At 39.6% G+C, this 24,594-nt stretch overlaps 1 protein-coding gene, 1 long non-coding RNA gene and 1 other non-coding gene across 3 annotated transcripts in view; 1 reads left to right on the top strand and 2 right to left on the bottom strand.

Moving 5' to 3' along the window:
* Nucleotides 1-8,683, bottom strand: part of eIF4G1 (eukaryotic translation initiation factor 4G1) — an 81,266-nt gene extending 72,583 nt beyond the window's left edge. Inside the window, exon 1 of the mRNA XM_036367227.2 lies at nucleotides 8,553-8,683. The gene's annotated coding sequence lies outside the window, so the exon portion shown is untranslated. The remainder of the gene's footprint in view (nucleotides 1-8,552) is intronic.
* A 212-nt stretch (nucleotides 8,684-8,895) lies between these two features.
* LOC106619247 (uncharacterized) lies at nucleotides 8,896-14,903 on the top strand. Its single transcript, XR_011397325.1, has 2 exons — nucleotides 8,896-14,215; nucleotides 14,327-14,903. It is a non-coding gene; the product is annotated as an uncharacterized protein (transcript).
* Nucleotides 14,904-14,978: 75 nt separating this feature from the next.
* LOC118681690 (uncharacterized) lies at nucleotides 14,979-16,787 on the bottom strand. Its single transcript, XR_004977397.2, has 3 exons — nucleotides 16,425-16,787; nucleotides 16,223-16,358; nucleotides 14,979-16,036 (listed from the first exon to the last, which is right to left on the bottom strand). It is a non-coding gene; the product is annotated as an uncharacterized lncRNA (long non-coding RNA).
* Nucleotides 16,788-24,594: the final 7,807 nt, after the last annotated feature.

The following is a 24,594-nucleotide window of genomic DNA, read 5'->3' as shown; positions in this document are numbered from 1 at the left end:
TCGGTGAAGGTCCCTTCGGAGAAGACGGGCGAGCAAGGGGGGGCGCTACCCTCTACTCAGGAGCTTCTGGAGTGGCTCCTGAACCTGGCGGGAGACGGTGAGAATGAGGACCAGTTCCTCATGGAGCCGATCCTGTTGTGGGGCCGCGCATAGAAGTTGCCCAGGTAAACCTGGACCACGCGGCGTCAGCCTCGGCGGTTATCGCGAGCAGGTTTACGATGGATGGTCTGGGCATACTACTGATCCAGGAGCCATGGGTCAATAAAGGAGAGGTCAGAGGCCTCAAAATGGACTCAAATAAGGTAATCTGGGATCTCTCAAGTGAGAGACCTAGAACCTGCATAGTACTTAGGAACGGTATTGATTTTTTCTGTATTTCAGAGTTCTTAACACAGGACCTGGTCGCTGTACAAGCCAGGAACGACGAAGGAGCGGACTTCGTCGTGGCAGTGGCCTATTTTCCGGGGGAGACTCCGACAGCACCCCCAGAGGCAGTCGGCAACCTGGTAGAGTACTGCAGGCGGACTAAGCTGCCCCTCATCATGGGCTGCGACGCTAATGCCCACCACACCGAATGGGGCAGCACGGACTGCAACACACGGGGTGAGTCTCTTATCGAGTTTATAGCCAGTAAGAATTTAAGTATAGCAAACGTGGGGTGCGAACCCACCTTTGTAACTAGTGTCAGAAGGGAGGTGTTTGACATTACTCTCAGTAACGAGTCTGAGATAGGGTTGATCTCACAATGGAGGGTATCATCGGAACCCTCCATGTCGGATCACCGTATCATAAGATTCGTGCTGGCGATGGGGGTCAAACAACTCCCTCACAAGCGTATCCCTAGGAACACGGACTGGGCCGCTTTTAGGGACTCGCTTGTAACAAGTCTTAGCAGTAGGGAGCAACTGGATGGAAGCGCAACGGCTTCTGGATTGGAGAGCAGACTGTCTGCCGTAAACCAATCCATTATAGAGGCATATCACAGCAGCTGCCCCCTAAAGACAACCACCAAGAGCAGTAACTGCTCCTGGTGGTCTAGTAAGCTCTCAGTACTAAGAAAAACGGTGCGCAAGCTATTCAATAAGGCTAAGCGCACCGGAAACTGGGAGGATTACAGATGCAGCCTAACTGCTTATAATAAAGAGATTAGGACCGCGAAGCAAACGAGCTTTAGGAAGTTCTGTGAGAGCGTCTCCTCAACCCCAGAGGTAGCTAGACTGCATAAGGTTCTGGCTAGAGGCAAGACGGCGATTAAACGATCTGATGGGACCTATACGTCCAGCGCAGAAGAAAGAGCTACGGCTCTTCTACTAGCGCATTTCCCGGAGACGATTCAAGAAGACCAGTTTCGACCTATGGTCGAACGAAGGCCATCACGATTGGACTGGACAGTCGCAAAACAGCTCTTCACTGCAGACTCCATCAAGGCTCTGGCCTCCTTTGAAAAGTATAAGTCACCGGGTGCGGACGGTATTCTTCCAGCTTTTCTGCAACAGGGGGAGCAGGTGCTACTCCCCACCTTGTTCGGCTGATGAAGGATAGCCTAGCGCTGGCATATATCCCAGAACCATGGCGCACTGCAAAGGTGATCTTCATACCCAAAGTAGGGAGGAAAGACTACTCATTGGCGAAATCATTCAGACCAATCAGTCTTACTTCCTTCCTACTTAAGAGTATGGAAAAGATCATAGAATTACGAATTACGATCGAAGGTGCTGAAGACTTCACCGCTTCATGCGAAGCAACATGCTTACAGAGCAGGCAGGTCAACAAACACTGCTCTGTACCAGCTAACCTCAGAGATCCAGAATTCGTGAGATGGGGGCGAGGTGATGCTATGCGCCTTCCTCGACATCGAAGGTGCCTTTGACAACACGCCTCACGAAAGCTTGTCAAGAGCACTGAAGAAAAGGAGTGTGTCGGCACCAGTGCGCAGATGGATTGCAGCCATACTGCGCACTAGGGTGGCGGAAACCACAGTAGGAGACACTAAAATTCGTCTGGGCACAACAAGAGGTTGCCCACAGGGTGGAGTGCTATCCCCCCTACTTTGGAGCCTAGTTGTGGACGATCTCCTTGAGCGGCTGACTAGCAATAGAATCCGCTGTCAGGGATATGCGTATGACATTGTTAACTTAGCTAGGGGAAAATTTGAAGACACACTCTGCGATATCGTTCAGAGGGGACTGAGAATGGCAAACGGATGGTGTAGTGGGGTTGGCTTAAACATCAACCCCGCTAAAACTACAATCATTCCCTTCACCAGACGGAGGTCACTGCCGGGCCTCAGAAATATATCCCTGGACGGCAGAGTGGTGGAGATGGCCAGCACGGTCAAGTATCTGGGCCTCACGCTGGATTCCACTCTACGATGGAATCGGAACGTGGACCAGACCCTAAACAAAGCTATAAAAAACACTCATGGTGTGCAACCGCATTGCTGGAAAATCTTGGGGGTGCTCCTCAAAGACCCTCAGGTGTATGTACACCATGATCGTGAGACCGATTAGGGGTGACTGCTAAGGGGATGCACTATCAAGTGGTGCACCGACGGGTCGAAAACGGAGGAGGGGATTGAGGCAGGTGTCGCTGGGCCAAGCACCAAACTCTCCATTCCCATGGGAAGTTTCCCTAGCATTTTCCAAGCCGAGATCTATGCTATAAGTCGGTGCGTAGGGATAAACCTTCAACGCAGCTATCGCAATAAAAGTATTGCTATACTCAGCGATAGTCAGGCGGCACTAAGAGCGATCTCTGCCTATGAGGTCAGATCTCTTCTAGTGCTGGAGTGTATAGAACGGCTGAACAACCTATCAGAGCACAACCGAGTGCACCTTAACTGGGTGCCTGGCCATAGGGCTATAGCTGGGAACGAACTAGCTGACAAGTTGGCCCGCTCTGCAGCCTCTACAAATATGGTAGGACCGGAACCATTCATAGCGGTTGGTCCACATACCATCAAAGAGCTCCTCCGTAGGGAGGAAAGAGCAGGCAGGGAGATACATTGGCAACAACTAAAGGGCATGCACCATGCCAGACTGCTAATGGGGTGTTACGACCTCAAGCGGTTCAAAGCCATAATTAATCTCCCAAGGAACAAATTCCGGCTAATGGTAGCGTTCTACACCGGCCACTGCAGGCTCAAGAAGCACCTCTTCAACATGGGTATAGCCTCTCTGCAAACTGCCGGTTCTGCGACATAGAGCCGGAAACCCCTGCACATCTGCTGATGAACTGCACAGCAGTCTGCAGACGCAGAATCAAGGCCCTGGGATCCAGGTTTCCACACAGGGATTGTATCGCCTCACTAGCACCAGGAAGAATTTTGGAATTTATCAACATTCTGAGCCTAGATGATACGATATGACTTAGGGGGGGCACAATAGACCATAGGTCGCGGTGCATACCTCAAAATTAATCTAGTCTAATCTATTGGCAGAATTAATAAATTTACCAATAATTTTAATATTGAATTAACAAATTTTTGCACTGTATAATGTAAAATAAATGAGTACAAACGAATTAGTGAAGTGTTAGTGGATATAAAAGTGAAAAATATAAGTGTACAATGCGTACCTTAAATATTTGAAATTTTCAGCTTTAAACGTAAGTATCTCGAAAACTATAAGTTTCCCGCGGCTCTGGAGAATCTCCTCTATCCGCCCATATCCATTTTATCCCCGAAAGCCTGGGATTGTATACTAAAGTTTTCCTCTGTACCATACCGTATTTTTAAAACCCAGCCTTATCGTACCTTGCCTATTTTTAATTACTTTAATCTAGCCTGCTCTTACCTTAAAAGCTGCATGCGCCCTGTTTATCGGTCAATTACATTTAAAAGCACAAATTTTCCAAAAAATTTGATACTTTTTCAGAAAAACCGCTGTTCTAAACATTAACCTTATACTTTTGCCATTCTCATAGAGTTTCCAAACAGTTTCAAGATCTCAAACATGCGTTTCTATATGGTCGAATCCTGCAGGAAAAACAGTCCATACGGAATCGGGTAGAGGAGGAAGTATCGGAAACTATCATAAGTAACGACCTTTCGATTGGCAATTCCCACCACAGCCGGTTCTAGGTTACCGGAATTGACCCGGACTTTATCCGGCCAAGGGCTGTTATTTCGATTGGGATCTAACGCTGTTTGGATCGGTGGGTGTTAGTTTAAGTTTGTCGTCATTAGCGCAACGCCTAGCTGCAGGGTTGTTCCGTATCCTCACAATCACACAACGCTACTTAAGGACCTAGAACAATCAACGCTCCCTCCAGGGCTGAAGCGGTTGACTATGAACTAGCTGAGCGGTCGGCATTCATCCGTATTGTTTCGAGGTCAAAACTCCAAACTTAGAAGAATTAAACAGGGGGTTCTGCAGGGTGGTGTCCTCTCCCCGTTGCTGTTTAATTTCTACATTTCGTAACTCCCCCAACCAGCAGCGGGAATTTCCGTGACCTCGTACGCTGATGGCTGCACGATATTGACGTCGGGCAATGGAATTGATGACATCTGCTCGAAAGTAAACAGCTACCTCTCCAACCTTTCTCGCTTCTTCTCTGCAAGGAGTCTAACACTCTTCCCACTAAATCCACAGCGACCATATTCACAAATTGGACGAAGGAATACAGACTGGACCTGAACATTTCAGTCGATGGCACAAAAATTACGACGGTTAATAACCCTACAATTTTAGGCGTAACATTGGACAGTCTGTGCCCCTTCACTCTTCACACGACCGCGATAACTGCCAAAGTACAGAGCCGCAACAAAATCCTCAAATCGCTTGCCGGCAGCTCTTGGGGAAAAGACAAAGAAACGTTGTTGCCAACATTCAAGCCAACCGGCCGGTCCTAAACTATGCATCACCAATATGGTCACCTGGATGTATTGCAACGCAGACGAAGAACATAATGAGCTCCTCTCCAACCAGTTTCTGCTTGGGTGTTTTCGCTGAAATCACCGCCATTTACAGTGGAGCCATTAACACCTTCATCGACTCCCTCTCAGTGTATGAAGCTAAACCAGAGCGACCCTCGCGCAACTTCGTTCTGGATATTGTAGAAGGTTAAACTCCTACTTATCCAGAATAGACCCCGACATTCCAAACATATGTCCTGCTTATTATGATGCTAACCACCTCTTTGCATGCCCAACTAACCCAACTGATCTAACTCCCTTTTCCCTATGGTCCCACCCCGTCGAAATAGCTTGTTTCTTGGGCCTCCCGTTAGATGACCTCGACGACAACCAAACTACTACTTATCATCCAAGCGGGGACTAGATAACCGATACAACAACAACAGCAACCAGACGCAGAATCAAGGCCCTGGGATCCATGTTTCCACACAGGGATTGTATCGCCTCACTAGCACTCAGCAGAATTTTGGAATTTATCAACATGCTGGGCCTAGATGATACGATATGTCTTAGGGGAGGGCACAATAGACCATAGGTCCGAAGGCCGCCAGTGCAAATAAAAAATTTAACAAAAAAAAGTAATGTTAAAGAGGATTTATCACTCTCTTTAAACTGCAATATGTATTAAGGATAATTAGGGTGGGCTTTAGTTTAGCATCCCACGATTTCAGGGTTAAGAGGGGTATGTTTGGATAGAGGAGATTCTCCAGATCACGAATATATATAATTATTGCCGCCGGACACTTATAGTTTTCGAGATATTTGCATTTTAAGTTGAAAATTTCACAAATTTTATTTTACAATTTCTCGATTTATGGTTATCTTTTCTTTTATATTATGCACTTATTATACACTAACTTATATTAAATATTTCAATATTTGCTGTAAATAAGCATTTTATTTTTACACACTTTTCGTAATATGAACAATAACAAATGGGTTCCATGCTGTCAGATAATAAGTGTTGCCATATCCAAACGAATGAAAGCAGTCAATATAAATAAAAAACTCAATCACCCTCTACAAAATATTATGAACTTAATTTTACATTTTAATAAAAGAAAAAGGTTTTATGGTGTAGACGTATGTTTTATTGCATCTGATAATTTCACAAATGGATCATGACGCTGATTTGCTATATTTTTACGCCATATGTATTCATATATTAAATTTTCAAAATCTTCACTGCTTTTATAATTATCCTTAATAAAAATTGAATTTTATAGAGAGGGATATACCTTCTTTAACATAACTTTTTTTGTTAAGATTTCTTATTTGCACTGGCGGGCGGGCTTCGGGCGCGCTTCAAAAAAATAACCCTGGTCGGTCCAACACCAGGGTGTTCATAATTCAATCGCGTCAAACTTCTTTCTGCACTGGCGGACTTCGGCCGCGCTTCACAAAAAAGATATCCCTGGTCGGTCCGACACCGAGGTATTCATAATTCAATCGCTACAAACTTCTTTCCGCACTGGCGGCCTTCGGCCGCCCTTCAAAAATATAACCCTGGTCGGTCCAACACCGGGGTGTTCATAGGAAAACTTTAGTATAACGTCCTACGCTTTCGGGGATAAAATGGGTATGGGCGGATAGAGGAGATCCTCCAGATCAAGAATATATATAGATATAACCGCGGGAAACCTATGGTTTTCGAGATATTTGGGTTTAAAGTTCAAAATTTCGACTATTTAAAGTACGTATTTTTTCGTTATAGAATGAATTATACACTTATATTTTTAACTTTTATATCCAGTGACACTTCACTAATTGGTTTTTACACATTTTTTTTATATTATATCATAAAAAATAGCTTTATTTCAATATTTTAATTATTCTTCAATTTTTGTGATTTTCACAATAACAAGATGGTTGCAAAATGTCAAATAACCAGTGTTACCTTATCGAAATCTTTTGTAAGTGAACTGAAAGAAATGAAAACAGTTTATACCCCAATTAAAATTTGTTGAAATTCCACTCATTTTTAAAATAAAAACTTGAATAATAACTTTTATAATTTATCCTTTTCCACAATTTAAGCACAACTCACTAAACGCGTTTGAATTTTTTTGCCAAATATTAAGTAAATAGCAAATGGAAAATACGAAACGGTACTTTTCTTCAAAAGTAACAGTATTAATATCCGTTAGAGAGCATTGATGTTAAGGATTATGTTATACCCTCTATGACAATATTACTTTGTCGAGTAGAACTCCTTTTTGCGTTCCAACACCGGGGTCTACACAAGTTTTTTCGCGCAGAATATTCTTTTGCGTTGGCGGCCTTCGGCCGCGTTCAAAAAAAATAACCCTGGTCCATCCAACACCAGGGTGTACCAAGGTCTTTTCGCGTGGAACTCCTTTCTGCATTGGCGGCCTTCGGCCGCGCTTCAAAATAAAATAACCCTGGTCGATCCAACACCGGGGTGTACACAAGTTTTTTCGCGCAGAAATTTCTTTTGCGTTGGCGGCCTTCGGCCGCGCTTCAAAATAAATAACCCTAGTCGGTCGAACACCTGGGTTTATTAAAAGGAAACTAAAAGATTTATTAGTGTCCATCAACAATTATGATTCCTGTATTTAGGGTATAATCTCTCTTTTTATTTTATTTTTCTTCGTTTGCAAAATAAATTAGTATGGCAACACTGGTTATTTGACATTTACAACCATCTTGTAATTGTGAAAATCACAAAAATTTAAGAATAATTAATATATTGAAATAAAGCTATTTTTTATGATGTCATATAAAAAAATGTGTAAAAACGAATTAGTGAAGTGTTAGTGGATATAAAAGTTAAAAATATAAGTGTATAACTCATTCTATAACGAAAAAATACGTACTTTAAGTAGTCGAAATTTTGAACTTTAAACCCAAATATCTCGAAAACCATAGGTTTATTTTTGATCTGGAGGATCTCCTCTATCCGCCCATACCCATTTTATCCCCGAAAGCGTGGGACGTTATTCTAAAGCCGACCCGTGTTCATAATTCAATCGCGTCAAACTTCTTTCCGCACTGGCGACCTTCGGCCGCACTTCACACAAATGTACCTCGTCGGTCCAACACCGGGGTGTTCATAATTTAATCGCGCTTCAAAAAAATAACCCTGGCCAATCCAATACCATAATTTATCAAGAGAAGGGAATGCACAAAATTATATCTCATGTATTTGAGGTATAATCCTCTTTTATTGTTCATTTTAATTCGCTTTCAAAATATAAATATATATGTATATAAACATAATAGATATGGCAACACTTGTTAGCTATCAACATGGAACCCATTTGTTATTGTTCATATAATGCAAATATCTCGAAAACTATAAGTTTTCGGCGGCAATAATTTTATATTGTCGTGATCAGGAGAGTCTCCTGACCCTGAAATCGTGGGATGCTAAACTAAAGTTTTCCCAAAGCAAATATTTCGTAAACCATTTCAGCGGCAACTAAATATGTATATTTTTTTAGTCTGGAGAACGTCTTCTATCCGCAGATACCCATATTAACCCCGAATTCGGGTGTTTTAGATAGGAGCCTCCACAAGCCAATGAACTAACAAGGTAAACAAAATCAGAATTTGTATCAACCGTTCCCCACTTAATTAATATTTACAACACTCTTAAATGCACTTTAGTACTCACACAAAAAGCGTATATAAAAATGAAACTGATTTGTAATTTTTATGTACAAAACACTAATAATTTAAAATAAATCACATTTGAAATACAATTTTCTAGACAAATCTGTAAACAAGACCACTTAAAGTAGGCATATTAATAATTTTAGGTTAAAAACTCTTACTTTGCTCCCAGACAACATGGGAAGACTGCAGACTGCTTATGTTTAGCAATAGTTGCCTAAATAATTATCTTGACAACTATATCTCTCAAAAAACTGTCATTTTGGTAGTTTGAAGGATCTGTTCTAATTTTACAGAAAATTTAGAGCGGCAACACTTACATACATCTTTTTGTAGCAGTTGAAGTAATTGTCCGAATGCTGCCGAGTTGACAGTTTTTGGACAGATAAAAATCCGGTTCTGTTCCGCTTAAGTTCTATCCGACTGTCGTGGAAACGGTACTTTCCATAGTCTCCGTCGCATGATATTAGCAACCGATCATCGATGTTTTGTGTGTTTGCGCCGTAACTTTCAATTTGCAAAATGATATTCAATACAGAAATTTTATCTGCTCTTGGAAAACAGTTATTTAACGTATGTATGAATATATTTGGTAAATATAATATTAATAATAATTAATAATTTGGCGAACACGAGTATCAGAACAAATCAGAATTAACGATAAACTGCCAGAAGCAACTAGACAGCGAATTCGTAGTTGCCAGAATGTTCTAGTAGCGAACTTTTGTTAAAAATTTACTATATAAGGGTTGCCGGAGTGTGCAGCAGACACAGTTCTAATTAGAGTGTTGCCGTGTAAAGAGCAATAAGGCTAAAAGCAAATGCCCTGTAATCTCCATTTCACAAATAAGCAGGAATACGAGTAACGTTACCGTTAGTGGATGTGTAGACGGTAAAAAGCGCATACTGGCTGTGGATACGGGCGCATCACATTTCCCCAGAAAGAAGTGAGACCGTTAGCTGGGGCAAAGTTGCGTACTGCAACTGGAGAAGATACCCTAGTTCTCGGAAAGGTAACGTGCGAGATCGTAATTGGGAAGGCAACCGTGTTACACAATTTTATAGTGGCAGATATCGTTGACGAAGTCATAATTGGAGTAGACTTTCTAGCGAATCAAGGAATCAAAATTGACATGAAAAACCGGATTATGTCCTATGGAAACATGGCTGTGCCACTTATGTTCGGTTACGATAATAAGTACAACGTTAGACGAGTGATAACAACGGAGTGCCAGCAGATTCCACCAACATCAGAAGCAGTTATTTGGGCAGAAATAGATGGAGACTATGGGACAAACAAGTGGTGGATTGTTGAGCCCACAAAAGAATATACACCAAACTTACTTATAGGCAAAACCCTGGCTATGACAAGACAAGATAAACGTGTTCCAGTAAGAGTACTTAATGAGTGCAAGTTACCAATCAAACTCTCCAAAGGAGCTATATTAGGGCAGTGTCAAGAGATTGAGGCCGTGATAAATTGCGAAATATGTCTTGAGGAAGATTTAATGGACAAAAACGATATATCGAGTGAAATTAACGCATTGACTAAGGAACTAGAGGCAAACTATCAAATTATGGCTAAACAACTTCTCAGATACTCATCCATATTTCATAAAGACGATGCCAAACCAGGAAGAACCAAAGTTGTGAAACATTTCATTAACACAGATGATGCAAGACCAATCCGCTAGGCTCCTCGAAGCGTTCCTTAAGCAAAACGTGAAGTTGTAAGCCAGACCATACGTGAAATTAGCGAAAGCGGCGTAATCGAACTATCAGAGAGTCCGTGGAGCTCAACTGTAGTACTTGTGAAGAAGAAAGATGGCAAGATGAGATTTTGTGTGGACTATAGAAGGTTGAATGATGTAACGAAGAAAGACAGTTATCCATTACCTATAATCGATGACACACTTGACTCGTTATCAGGCACAAAATGGTTCTCAACACTTGATTTAAAAAGTGGTTATGGCAAGTGGAGGTAAACGAAGAAGACAAAGAAAAGACGGCGAAGCGTTGGAGATGGTCTATGGCAATTTACCGTAATGCCCTTGGATTATGTAACGCTCCTGCTACTTTTGAGAGACTTATGGACAAGTTATTAAAAGGATTACACTGGAAGACCTGTTTAGTATACCTCGACGATATCATCGTGTTGGGTAAAAGCTTCGATGAACACCTTAAGAACTTGGAAGAGGTTTTCCAACGGATAGCTAGCGCTGGTCTGAAGCTGAGTCCAAAGAAGGGTTCCCTTTTTCAAAAAGGAAGTAAGCTACTTAGGACACAAAGTGACAACGGAGGGCATTTGCACAGCTAATGAAAAGATCGAGGCAGTAAGAGATTGGCCCACTCCTAAAAATTTACATGAATTGCGGACTTTCCTTGGACTATGTACTTATTATAGACGATTCGTTCCAAATTTTGCCAGCGTAGCTAGTAGCCTCCATGAACTCACGAAAAAGAACAGAGTTTTTGAATGGAATAAAGAACAGGAAGTGGCTTTCCAAACTCTGAAGGAGCGGTTAAGTACTGCGCCAATGTTGGCATACCCGGTCCCAGGATCAACGTTTATTTTGGATACGGATGCTAGTGGATTTGCAGTAGGAGGCGTTCTATCACAAGTCATTGATGGGCATGAAAAAGTAGTTGCATATTACAGCCAGACCATAAGCAAGCCAGAAAGAAATTATTGTGTTACTCGGAGGGAATTACTGGCGTTGGTGAAGTGCATCAAACATTTTCATAAGTACCTTTCTGGCCAGCGTTTTCATGTGACGACAGATCATGCAGCATTAAAATGGCTTCTACAATTCAGGAACCCTGAAGGACAGTTGGCACGGTGGATTGAGAGACTCCAAAGTTACGACTTTTGTATTGAACATCGCAAAGGTAGTAGTCATGGAAATGCTGACGCCATGTCCCGCCGTCCCTGTAATCTGGAATGCAGACGATGCTCAAAAGCTGAGGCCAAAGAAGACATTATAGATGTCCGATTAATGACTATAACATCAGACTGGGATCCGGAGGAGCTACGTAAATGTCAGCAAGAGGATCCAGATTTGAAAAGTGTAATACACGGATTGAAGATGAATAAACGTCCAACGAGAGAAGAAATAGTTGCAGAAAGCCCAGTCGCAAAGGCTTATTGGGCACAATGGAATAGTTTGAAGTTAGTGTCTGGCTGCTTGCATCGCGTATGGGAAAGCGAAGATGGGCAAAGTTCACGAGCTCTGATGATTGCTCCAAAAGTAAGAATTCCTGAAGTTCTCCACGAGCTGCACAACGGTCCAAGTAGAGGACACATGGGTATCACCAAAACCTTGGAGAAATTAAAACAAAGATTTTATTGGGTTGGTTGTCGTCAATCAGTTACAGAGTGGATCGCCAATTGTGTCGAGTGCATTGCTGCAAAAGGGCCGCGGTCCAGGAGTCATGGTCAGATGAAGCAGTACAATTCAGGTGCGCCGTTTGAGCGAGTAGCCATGGATGTAGCTGGTTCATTTCCTATCAGTAAATTAGGACAGATATGTTTTGGTAGTCATGGACTATTTCAGCAAATGGCCAGAGGTATACGCAATTCCTTACCAAGAGGCAGGAACAGTAGCGGATGCATTCATCAACAATTGGGTATCGAGATATGATGTTCCAATAGAATTACATTCTGACCAAGGAAGAAATTTTGAATCAGCTCTAATACAGGAGATATGCCAAAAGCTGGGTATCCGGAAAACCCGTACAACTGCACTACATCCGCAGTCCGATGGCATGGTAGAACGATTCAATCGAACTTTGAAAGAACATTTGAGAAAAGTTGTAGACAAATATCAGAAAGATTGGGATACCCATATATCCTTGTTCCTGATGGCTTATCGGTCTGCTGTACATGAAACAACGGGGCAGACTCCAGCAAGGGTAATTTTTGATAATGATCTTCGACTACCGATTGATTTAAAATTTGGAATTAACGCCAACGGAGGAAGGAATACTAAGGAGTTCAATAGCATCCTAGAAGACGAGGTGAGGGATATACATGATATGGTGAGACAGCGCACCAAAATTATGAGCCGTAAGATGAAAGCAAAATACGACAAGGCAATAAACTCTGAGGGTTTTATTGAAGGCGATTGGGTATTGTTATATAACCCACAACGAAAGAAAGGGCTGTCTCCCAAATTACAGTGTAATTGGGAATGACCATACCAGGTTATTAAACGACTCAATGATGTAGGGTATCGCATACAGACCATTAGAAGACCAAGGAATAAAATGAAGGTAGTTCATCTGGATCGGCTTGCAGCGTTTGGTACTGTACTACTCTACTTAGGTAGAGGGCAGTGTGGCGAACACAAGTACCAGAACAAATCAGAATTAACGATAAACGGCCAGAAGCAACTAGACATCGAATTCGTATTTGCCAGAATATTCTAGTAGCGAACTTTTGTTAAAAATTTATTGGATTGTGCAGCAGACACAGTTCTAATTAGAGTGTTGCCGTGTAAAGAGCAATAAGGCTAAAAGCAATAAGTTGTAAGTTCGAATAGCGAGCAATAAGTGTTAAGTTGTTGGAATTGGAAATAAAGATAAGTGTATAGCATTAAATTGGGACTTTAATTTAACAATCCAGTGATCGAGCTCAAGAGTGAGTTATAGTTAGACGATTTATGGAGAAATCCGTTACAATAATGTACGTATGGCTAATAGCTAAATCGTTGATACATAATGCGCACCTAGGTTCTTTCATATTTTCTTTTAATTGTGTTGGTAATGCGGACAAAAGTAGTCACCTGAAATTCAATTTATTTCAAAATGTCTGACAGGTAGAGATTAGTTCGAATTTTTAAATTTGTACACGGATTATAAACGTTCCTTATATGTAGATACATTGGTTTTGTTCATTGGGGTCAAAAATACAAAAAACTGAAAACAAAAGTTGCTTGGTAACGCGAAAAAAGATGAGAATTGTCCAGCATTTTGCTTGGCTTCGCGTTGAAAACTTTTCAAGTGAACGTATTCATACAAAAGCATGCATCGAAATATTTTGTCAAAACAAATGACTGACGTAAAGCGCAGCAAAAGTTCTATGTGAATTGGCCATTATGGTCTAAACAGCGAAACATAGCATAATAGCGCAGCGCGTTAGCAACATAAAGCATCGTACGTAAACATAACACATGATAGTTGTCAAATTTGTTGTCTTTCATAGTGAAAACATAAAAATATAAACTTAAGTTATGGAGACTGAAAATTCGATTTTTATTTGGGCTTTTTGTACCTCTAGCGAGCTTATAAAAAATGTTAGTTAAGCAGGCAACCTAGGCGCGGCTATTCGTCCAATAAATAGAGACCGCAGAATAAATGTACAAAAAAGATAAATGAGCATAATGTTTTCAGATACTTTGTCCTTGCAACGATGTATAAGTATATATATCTTAGTAAACCCAGTTTGTCCCATTATAAAGACATTGCTCATGACATCAAAGAAAGGTGGAACATTCCGAACTGTGTGGGAGCGATATTGCGATAACATGCCCAAAGAACTCTGGCTTCATGTACAATACTTTACCTAGAAAAAGTTCTACAGTATTATACCGATGACAACTTGCGACGTCAAGTACACCTTCATATTGGCCAGCATTGGAAGTTACGGCGGCGAAAGCGATGGTGGTAGGACTTATTGCTAATAATTAAACAAATATGTTAATAAATTATACGATATTACTTATTGCTAATAATTAAAAAAATATGTTAATAAATTATACGATATTTTTTTTAAAGGCATTTTCCAACATTCCAAATTTGGAAGGGAACTTCTAACAAGCCAGTTGCCGCTTCCACCAAGTACTCCGTCATGCAACGAGTCGAATGAAACCTTACCATATTTTTTCGTAGATGATGCAGCGTTTGAGTTAAAGACACACCTAATGCGATCCTATCCTGGTCATCAATTACCTCAAAGAAAAGAGGTATTTAATTATCGCCTATCATATGCGCCGCGTAATCGAGAATAGCTTCGGTGTTCTTTCTGCACCCTGGCGCGTACTTCGCACTGTACCCGAAGAACGTGGAAAAAATTGTGCTTGGATGTCTTATTCTACGCAACTTTATCATGCTAAATGACCACCAGGCGATGGTATTGTTCAGACAATTATATTGATTCGGAAAACTCTTGGCGGCATACCAACTGGCGCAATTAATTGACAGCGATTAGTGGTTCTTTGCCTTCGACAAGCTCAACTCACCGAAATGCAACCGCAAACGCCTTTAAACTTGGGGAACAAAGAGCAGTTCCTTTTCAATGAATTAATGTCATCAAAACATAAATCTTTTTGCAATAAAAACAGTACAAGAAAAACTTTTATTATTTTAAAATTTATTTATTTTATTTGAATACATTTTTTTTATATATTTAAGTACTTACAAGGTGTATTCCAAAGTAAACAGGACTTTGAAAAAAAAGACAGAACAAAAAACATTTCGAACGAGTGTTTTAGATCGTTGACCGGTATGGCTGCCAGTATGCCGGTGCAAGCCTTTTGAATGGCCTCCACGTCTGCATAACGCTTTCCTTTCATCGGCAAATGCATATTTCCGAAAATGTAGAAGTCGCACGGTGCCATATCAGGTGAATACGAGAAGTGGTTGATTGTTAAAATTTTTGGTCAAATAATCAGCCCCAAGCGTCAATCGATGAGACGGCGCATTATCGTGCAACAAACGCCAACTTCCATCTTCGCGATATTCGAGCCGAACACGTCGAATACGGCGCACCAAACGCTTCAAAACCCCAAGGTAGAATACCGCATTCACGTTTTGGCCGGGTGGAACTAATTCTTTGTGGACAATACCCTTGGAATCATAAAAACAAATCAGCATTGTCTTTACTTTTAACTTCTCCAGGCGCGATTTTTTGGGTTTCGGCCAATTTTTAGTTTTACCAATTTTAAAACAAAATTTAATGTTGGGTCTTTGTTCGAAGCTCATTTTCGCACCGATGACAGGAACATACTGACACTTAAAATGCAATAACTTCACTTCCAATAGATGAAATGTCACGAAATTTTTACTGGAAGTCGATAAAGGATAGCAGAACGCACTAGTCGACATATAGATGGCGCCACTAGAGTTTACTTTTTTACTGTTTACTTTGGAACGCACCTTGTATGTGTGAGTTTTTTATATAATATAACAAAAAATTCATTTACATTATATGTTTAGGTACTTATAACATTTATATAAAAACGTTTGTATTTTAATATTACATGATTTATATATATAGGTACATATCCAAAGGAGATCAAATTTGAATTTGCTCATAATTGACGATATTAGCTGCCCAAATGACTGCAATGTCTCATTCCCTTTCTGTTTAAAAATTTTAAAACTTTCAAATAAAGGGAAATTTTCTTGCGACTTTGCCTCATTTTCAGACGCCCGTTCTGCCCGTTTGCATTCCCTGGGATATTGCTCTCTTATGGTTGATCACCGCTTGTGTGTAAATACATGTTATAGCATACAAATATGCAAAATATGGAAACAAACATACAAAACATACAAGCAATATAAGTAAAAATATGTAAATACACATACATGTAACACAAGTAAAAACATGAAAAAAAAATTTTACAATTTGTTAAAATATACAAACTAATAAGATTTAATAAATATACACACCTGTTGCTTTCAGCTCCTTTGCTATAGTAGCCCAAACTGACCTTTTCTTCTCCGGCAGTCTGTAGCCTACGCAATTTTTTTGTATAATACTTCGTGGCCTCGCACCAACCCCACTAGTCGCTCGTCGTCAAACATTCTAAAAATATGAATACGTTAAATAAATTAACTACCTTATTTCAATTACACTTGATTGTAAACTTACTATTCCCGCTCCTTGTGAATTCTTCGGTTTCGCTCTTGAGAAGAAAAAGAATACCAAATTGTCATTGCCACCAATATGGGCATTCCGAAAAAGTTGGATATACATAAAAATCAAAATTCAACAGACTTTTATGTTCTGTTCTGGTCTGTTAAACTAAGTTTCGGCTAATTGAATATACAAAAAAAAAACGCATATAACAGAAATTTTCACTGCTACGCGTTGTTACGCAATGGTTAGCTAATCAGACCATTTCACATGCAGACTTGTATGCATACTGGGTCGAAAGTCAGTTTACTATACACATGTGCGACATGATGTTCAAATATCATTTCGTTGTAATCGTTGAAGTGAACGATGAAAATGAGAAGCAAAATAAGACTAAAAATGAAAACAACGCTTTTGATACCAACAATTTTATAAAGAACGCGGAATATGGAGTTGAAACACGAGATATTGTGAAGGCCCTTGGATCTCTTTAGCCTATATTTGCTGTCGGAGATAATTTCCTAATAAAATTGCCCATGATTCACCAAATACGTCAGCATCATCGCGCATAGTTGTTGATTTTTCTGCCTGTTCAAGGTGTTGTATGGCCTTTTCATTGCCTTTGAGGTTGGCACGAACGGGAGAGCGTCTGACGCTAGAATATTCGCTCAAAGTAAATTTAAGGAAAGATTTGATGACAATAAAATGTTTATTCCCCAAGCGGCAAATATTCCAAAAGAGCCAGGAAGAATCCTTATGTTTTTGTAGGAGATGATGCATTCCCGCTTATGGAGAACTTAAGGAAGCCATTTAGTTGTACCCAATTAAGCGCCGACGAAACTATTTTCAATTACAGATTATCGAGAGCTAGACGCGTAGTTTTAATACTTTCGGAATATTATGCAGTCGCTTTCGTATTCTTGGAAACAAAATAAACATAATCTTATAAAATATTTAAAATAATTTTACCGTTGTTATATTCATAATTTCTTATCACGGAAAAATTAAGTGCAGTGTATGCTGACAGGGTCGATTTACAAAATGTTAGCACACATCATGTACAAAGCGCACATTTGAAAAGTACCTGTGAAACGCGTTCGTAATGGCAAAATAAAATTTTGTAAAGTGTAATAATGATAAAATAATACATAAATGTAGTAATAAATATACGTACATATGTATAAATGTACTTCCACATATAAAAATTAAGTGTCACGTTTTGTCCGGGGTTATCTCCTAACTACTGAACCGATTTCAGTAAAATTTAGCACATTTTTCAATCTGGATCCAACAAAAATGGTAGGATAGATAGATAGATAGATAGATATGGATAGAGATATGTACCGCGACCTATGGTCTATTGTGCCCTCCCCTACGTCACAACGACTCATCTAGCCCCAGCATATTGATAAGCTCCAATATTCTGCTGGGTGCTAGTGAAGCGATGAGATCCCTGTTTCGAAACAATGATCCCAGGGCCTTAATTCTGCGTCTGCAGACTGCTGTACCGTCCACCAGCAGGTGTTCTAGGGTTTCCGGCTCCATGTCACAGAACCGGCAGTTTGCAGAAGAGACTAAACCCATGTTGAATAAATGCTTATTGAGCCTGCAATGTCCGGTGTAGAACGCGACAAGTAGCCGGAATTTGTTTTTGTTGATATTGCCAATGTCTCTCCTTGCCTGCTCTTTCCGCTTTACGGAGCAGCTTTTTAGTGTGTAGACCAACCGCTGCGCATGGTTCTGGTCCTACCATTTTTGTGGAGGACGCAGAGCGGGCCAACTCGTCAGCCAGTTCATTTCCGGCTATACCCCTGTGACACCCAAATGAGGTACATTCTATTGTGGTTTGATAGGCTGTTCAGCCGTTCTATGCACTCCTGCACTAGTAGCGATTTGACCTCAAAAGCAGAGATCGCTTTCAGTGCCGCCTGACTATCGCTGAGTAGGGCAATACTTTTATTGCGATAGTTGTGTTGGAGGTTTATCTCTACAAACCGACTTATAGCATATACCTCCGCCTGCAAAATGCTAGGAAAACTTTCCATGAGAATGGAGAGCTTGGTGTGTGGTCCTGCGACCCCTGCACGAATCCTTGATTATCCCTTTGAACCTCCTAGTGAAGCTTACTGCTTTGGTAATGCTGTCCCTTGGAAGAAGGGCCAGTGGCATTTCATCACTTAGGGCCTTCATCTGCTGGGACGAGATTACTTTCCTTTTGCCAAGCCTTTCTGCTGTCATTCGAAGTAGGGTCTGTTCGACACTATATGTAACGGTGTGAGTTCCAGCATTATATTCCAGTGCTGCAGTCGGACACGTACGCATCGCTCCCGACGCGAAGATGCAGGCAAGTCGTTGCAGCTTTGATAGTCGAAGTTCTCCAAAATCTGGAATGCTTTGGAAACCAAGCCACCGCTCCATATGTTATGATCGGTCTCACAATCATGGTGTACAACCATCTGATAATCCTCTGGTTGCAGCCCCATGATTTTCCAGCAAGTCGATTGCACACCATGAGCGCTGTCGAAGCTTCGGCTAAGGTCAGGTCCACAAGTTGCTTCCACTGTAGAGTGGTATCCAGCGTGAGGCCTAGATACTTGACCGTGTTAGCCATCTCCAGCTCCCTGCCGCATAGGGATAGGTTTCTGAGGCCTGACAGTAACCTGCGCCTGGTAAACGGTATGGTTGTAGTTATGGAGGGGTTGATGCTTAAGCCAACCCTACTACACCATCCCTTTTCCAGTCTCAATTCCCTTTGTACAATATAGCAGAGAGTGTCTGCGAACTTATCCCTGGCTAAGATAACAATATCGTCCAAAAATCCCTGACAGCGGATTCCATTGCTGGTTAGCAGTTTAAGAAGATCGTCCACAACTAGGCTAAAAAATAGGGGGGATAGCACTTAAATTATACAAAAATTTTTATAAAATTTGTAGTAAAATGCCAAATGGAAAATTCATAACTTTGTCCATTGACAAATATTTGTATTAATCATTTTCTAAATTAAACCTCAAGTAAAATTCCTTGGATTCTTATACAGGCAATTACGTTTCAACATTGTTCGTAACATACTCCTATAAAAAATATTCGTAAACTTATATCTATATATGTATATAAAAGAAGGTCGTGTTACTTAAAAAGGGTGTTTTTTTAGAGGTATAGAACTTTAAATTGCAATAAAACAACGATGGATTATTCGGTTGTCATGAATTTTATTTATCTGAAAGATAATCTTGTGGCGTTACATTTTAAATATGATTTCTGGCATATGACCCCACGTCTGGCTCGGATGTAGTCCAATCTGGACATCCTATTTTCGATGAATTTTTCCAACATTATTGGCCGTATATTGGCAATAACACGGCGATTGTTGTCTTCCAAATGGTTAAGCATTTGTGGCTTATGCACATAGACCAATGACTTTACATAACCCCACAGAAAGTAGTCTAGCGGTGTTAAACCACAAGAGCTTGGAGGCCAATTCACAGGTCCAAAACTTGAAATTAGGCACAAATTAGATTGTGGCACGAGCTGTGTGGCATGTTTCGCCGTCTTGTTGGAACCACAGAATGAAAAAGTTAGTAATCATGGCTCTATACCGATCACCATTGACAGTAACGTTCTGGCCATCATCGTTTTTAAAAAAGTACGAACCAATGATTCCATCAGCCCATAAAACGCACCAAACAGTCAGTTTTTCTGGATGTAACGGTGTTTCGACATACACTTGAGGATTAGCTTCACTCCAAATGCGGCAGTTTTGCTTGTTGACGTAGCCAGTCAACCAGAAGTGCGCTTCATCGCATCATTCATAAAATGAACGTAGTGCGCGATACGTATTCCGCACAGAACCATTATCTTCGAAATAAAATTGCACTATTCGCAAGCGTTTTTCAGGCGTGAGTCTTTTCATGATGAATTGTCTAACCAAACTGGGAATAAATCACTTGACAGCTGTTAAATCGGTCGCCATCTTGAACAGTAATGCCAACTTAAAGCTTTATACCTCGGAAATAAAAACACCCGTTACTATCTATAACTCGTGAACGACGATCTGGCTGAAAATTGGTGGGGAGGTAGCTTAGAATAGAGGACACTTTTTATTTCTTTATATTAAAAATCAATACAATTCATAAATACAAAAATTATCTCTCAAATTATAATCATTTGAATATTTTATTACTTAAAAAAAAAATAATAATAATAATAAAAACACAAAGCTGCTGTAAGAGTACAGCAATTTTCTTAAACATACATGGATTGCACTGGTTGTTGCTACTGACCGAGGCGGTTTTTTGTTAGGACGCACCATGTGGAACCGGTAAGACAATTATAATGTCTCAACAGAAAATCGCGTTGACATTTGCATAGCCAAGGCATTGCGGCTACTTTGTTAGATTAAGAACGAAAGACGCACAGACATTCATAAAAAACCAAACTCAGCATCTAACAGAAAAAATTGCTGTGCGTTGATAAAAAGTTTAATATTAATTTTAAATGAGTGCAAAATGGCTCAGAAATATTCTCGAAGCACTGCACAGACCAATACAATAATAAACGGCAACAATGAAGTTTTCGATGGTGCTGTTTGACGGTGATTACCGACAGCCCGGTCCTCTTTCGCTTTGAGATTAACGAATGCTTATGCAATCGTTCTCATGGTGATTCAACATTTCACTATAAGAACTTAAATTGATCGTAATATTTGCGAACATTTGAAACTGATCCGCCTTCAGAAATAATTCAATTCATAAAAAAAAATTTATTAATTGAGAGCATATTCCTGAAAGGAAAGATTTGGAACATGGCTGACTCAGTAATCAGGCTATATTTAGGCCAAAAATATATATGTTGACGAAATTAAAATCCCGACAATCGATATATTTTAAATCATTCGCTACTGTTGTTGATGCAAATGAAAATGTAAATTACCTCGATATAGCAGGAATGATATCACATAATCTTCGGTTGAAAATTGGTTCACCTATTATCATTCGGCGTAATTTTGATCCACTTCAATTATGCAACGGTTCACGTTTGGTAATCAAAAAGATTACAGGAAATATTATTTCAGCAACCATTTTGACTGGAAAATTAAATGAAGAAATGGTTCTCTTGGCCCGTTTTCCAATGATACTGTCAGAATGTACAATACTGAATTAAATTGAATTTGCAATTTTTTAAAATTAACTATAAGTATTAGCAGAGAACGTATATCATAGAGAAGGTTCACAGTGCGGCCATTAGCAAAATATTTCATGCTTCACAGGGGAACTGAAAAAGATGAGCGTGTTTCACCACATTTGGAAGGGGTCCTGAAAACGATGAGCGTGTTTCACCAAATGTCCACAATTAACATCAGGGGACTGAAAAATAGTAGAATTGAGCATTTTCAATGTTAATTGAGAAAAATAATGCTAATTTCAATGTTAAGAAATGTACGCTTACAGATTCGTATATTTACAATGCGCAAACGACTTTGGATATAATTTGAAGATATTCTTCCTATATAGGGTGGCTAACGAATCGTGCTACAAAATTAATCCGTAATAAGTTTCTTTTAAGTCAATGCATTACATTCAATTTTGTTATTGTATAGAAAATTTTATTTTATTTAAACAATTAATTATTCTTCCATACTCAACCACGCATATGCGACACCTAATTCGGGACTGCCTCAATTATCTATTTAATGGACTGCTTCAGTTCAGTCAGATTTCTGGGTTTGATTTTGTACACCCAAATATTCTTATACAAATATATATGTATAATTAGGTGTGAATGTAAACAAATATGAAAGTTCCCATTATAATTATTAATTTGTCTACATGCAACATATGTATGTAAATATGTACACTCATTGTTTCATGCGAAATCTCCGTTGCCACGGACAACCAATGGCCGAAGCTCACGTTTTTTGTTTTCTTGTCAAAGAGTCACTGTGTCGAAGGACTGACGCGACGACAAAGCGTCACAACATTGTGTTGTTGGTAGAAAATCCGAGCTGTGCCGAAAAAATATTAACGAACGGCCGCCGATTGTCACCGCTTCCCTTGCCGCTCTAACAGCTTTGCCCACAAATCATCGTAAATATGTATGTTTATATATGAGCATGCATACATATTGACGCAGATTTTTGGAAGACACGGAAAAATATTTTAAAATTGTAAATTTAAATTGTAAAATAGTTTAAATCGACAAAAGCTTTGTTGCCAGTTTTGTCAATTTTTTCTGTGTTTTGTGGGCTTGCGTGGTTGCAACTTTTCCCTTCCAGAGGAAATATCAGAAATTTGTTCAATTTATGATTTTTAGCTTTTGCCATCGTCGCGAAAAGAAGCTTGTTGGCAAACGCATGCTCGGGGAGATGAGAGGGTGTCTGTTTTTATGAATGAAGCGAGGTTGCTTGTTGAAAGTACGCCTGCGTTCATGAATGAAAATGTTGTTGTTGTGTGATTTACTATAAATTTGGGCTTCGCCTATTTGGCTGACATATTGACTTGTGACGATTGTTGTTTTTGTAGAACAGGTTTGTAGTTTTTGCGAGTGACATATATACGAATATATAAATGTAGGTTTGTGTATCCATTATTTGTGTAGCAATGTCATAAGCACATATGTATGTATGTACATATAGAGCAGTGCGCGCAAATGTTATTACTGATAAATGATAATAACTTGATTTGAATTGTACTTACATAAGTACATACATATGTATGTATGTAAGCTTTAAATCATGAAAGGTGTGATTGGCATATATTACTATTTAAATATATTAAGATTTTTAAGATATTATGTTAGTGTGTTATATACTTATGTACATATGTATATATATAGTAAAACATAGCAGATACATATACATACATATGTACTTATATGAAAGCATTTCATATTATCAAACATAAGCAATATTTAAAAAGCAACTGCAAATATTCCTTTGAAGTAATATATTTTAACTAAAATGTAATACATTTTTCATGATATCTATGAATATAAAAAATATAAGCTAACATGCGGCTGTAATATCAATGCAAACTTCTGAGCATAATTTCCATACAATGCTCAGCTCTGTTCACGCGTCACTGTTAAAATTTCCCCTTCCGAGCCGACTGTGGTGAAACACGCTCATCGCATTTTGTTAGGTTTTGACAATTCACACGCTGGTCCGTAGTTGGACCTTCTCTATATTTTACGTTCTCTGGTATTAGTGTTAAAAAATATCTGTATTTTCATTATCTGAAATGATATTAACTAACAATTTTGAAAATTACTCATTTGTTACAAACTTTAATATTAAATTAATAAAATAAAAAATTCAACATCTTATATTTTTTGCTTAATAACAAAACTAGGAAAATTGGTATCAATCATTTTTAATTTCGGATATAATGTTTAAATTCCAAAGCGTTTGCAACGTTAAGTATTGCCATTCAGTAAGGACCATAAATCACATGGCACGAAAGACAGCGATATGGCGGTTTTTGGCATTCAATCTTCCAATACCAAAGATCCCGTTATCAAGTTGGTTGTTATGTGAACTGTAATAAAACGATTTGGGTAAATTAGCATTCCCTATTCACGAACGTCATCCTACTGTTGTGCATTTAGCTGTGCATCCGGAGAATGGTCAACGAGTATATGGTATTTCACGGCTTCGAATGTTGTTCAACGTGATGAAATACCTTCAGTGAGAATAATGACCAGTTTCTTTGCAAAAACGTTGTATTTGCATGAACTTTGCTTTGCTCCGAGATGCCACATTTTTATATTTGAAATGCTTCACCGAAGAATTTTCAACGACGATTGTTCCTGGTTGTCCAGATGTGCGTTCTACTGATTCTTTTGATCGTATATATAAAGTTCATCCGAAGAATGATGAATGCTTCTATTTGCGGTTGTTACTGAAATGTTCGTAGGCCAACGTCATTTGAGACACTACGGACTTTTAATGGTTTAACATTCCCACTATATGGTGCTGTATGTGAAGAACTCAATTGTGTAGAAAACGATACCCATGCCCAACTCGAAGTCAAATACGCACATTTTTTACTATCATTATTTCGACATACTTTCAATTGAACCCATCTTACCTGTAGCACAAATCATCAGTTCCAGAAATCACGATCTTGAGATGAATAAGGAGATACATTATCGGGCTTTACTCTTGATCGAAGACATGTGTCACCTCATG

The sequence above is a fragment of the Bactrocera oleae genome, chromosome X (genome assembly GCF_042242935.1).
Source record: "Bactrocera oleae isolate idBacOlea1 chromosome X, idBacOlea1, whole genome shotgun sequence".
Lineage (NCBI taxonomy): Eukaryota > Metazoa > Arthropoda > Insecta > Diptera > Tephritidae > Bactrocera > Bactrocera oleae.
This window is presented reverse-complemented; position numbering and strand designations above follow the sequence as displayed.